Below are 1652 nucleotides of genomic sequence, written 5' to 3' on the forward strand. Positions count from 1 at the left end.
ACATGTAATCCATTTTTGTATTAACCGGAAAAATCATTGCAAATGCTGTCTGCTTCGCTTCGAATGAGGAAAAACTCATTATTTATGTCTTTGACACGAAGTTATTCTCATATAATCATGGATTTATGGAAAGGAATATTTATTGGACCCTTTTGACCATTTAAATGTATGTAAAAACGATATACTCTTTCTTAATCCGAACTTTGAAAATGTGATCGTCAGCATCGGGAAAATCAGCTATGGGAAGTTAGAGGTTACGCGGCGCCTGTCAAAAGTTTTTCGCCGTGTAAAACCTCTAACATTGTTGGAGTAATCCCCTCCCCTGCTTTTTTTTTTTTTACATTTTTTGTAGAGTCTATCTCTTTTGTGCATTAATTTTCTGATATTAGGGGTTACCCATGGCTGACTAGGTTTGGGTTTGATGTTTTTGTGGGGGATATGGTTTTGGATGGAATTAACCAGACCGAGTCTAAAGATTTCCCACATTGTATTTATATCTTGATCAGAGTAAGTTTGGATGGAATTTAGTATGTCTGATAGGCCTGATCTGATGCTGTCCCAGTTAGCTTTTTTATAGATGGGGACATTTCTTGGTCTGATAGGGGCTCTTTGGGGTTCAATATCAAATTCGACAAATGGTATGTCGTGGTCTGAAATACCAGGGATGACTTCAGTACGGGACATTTGATTGGGGAAATTTGTTATTATAAGATCAAGGGTATTTTCATGCCTAGTTGGTTTATCTATGACCTGTACAAGACCAGTATCATCTAGCAAATTGGAAAAATTATAATGATTTTGGACATGGCTAGTGTTGGGTTTGATTTGATAATCCTTCGCTACCAGTCCCAGCCTGGCAGATTGAAGTCACCTCCAATAAAGACTGCCGCGTTATTAAGGGCAGTTGCTCTTCTCAAAGATGTATCAAGCCTTGCAAAGCTGATATCGTTTGATGTTTTGGGGTTGTAGTAAGAGCATATGTATAAGGTTTTTTTTATCCACAATTTTGATTTTCGCCCATATTATTTCTGTGTTATTGTCATCTGGTAATAAATCAGGAACCTCATCGCTGATGTAGTCATTTTGTATTGCTATAAGGACTCCTCCCCCTTCCTTAACATTATTCTGGGGGTTTTCTGTCGTTACGATAAACTTTGAAAGTATCGGTGGTAAAATTCTGAATTATGGATGTTTGAATTTAGCCACGTTTCTGTGCCAATGATGATATCTGGCTTGGTACTTTCAAGGAGATTGTGTAGGAGGTGTTGTTTGTTTTTAACAGACTGAATGTTGATGTTTAGTATTCTCAGGGGCTTGGTCTTACTTTTGGTATACCGCTTCTTGTTAATTATAACTGGGGTTGATGAATGAAGAGGTTTATGTTGAATGTTACTGCTGTTGATGGTATTTACACTTGCATGCGTGATGTCAAGGTCTGAGTATAGGCTATCAAACCTATTGGATGTACTGCTACTATGCAGGTCAAAGAGAATATTACTATAGTTAGGCTGATCGCAGGTTATGCAATGCCAACTGACCATACTATTATCTAGGTCTTGGTATGTTCGGCTATTAATGTTCTGACAATCTGTGTGAAACCACTGGTCACATGTTTCGCACACAATGCTCTTATGTTCCCTTGTTACTGTTGT

This window comes from Mizuhopecten yessoensis, unplaced genomic scaffold (genome assembly GCF_002113885.1).
Source record: "Mizuhopecten yessoensis strain PY_sf001 unplaced genomic scaffold, ASM211388v2 scaffold11065_1, whole genome shotgun sequence".
Taxonomy (NCBI): Eukaryota; Metazoa; Mollusca; class Bivalvia; order Pectinida; family Pectinidae; genus Mizuhopecten; species Mizuhopecten yessoensis.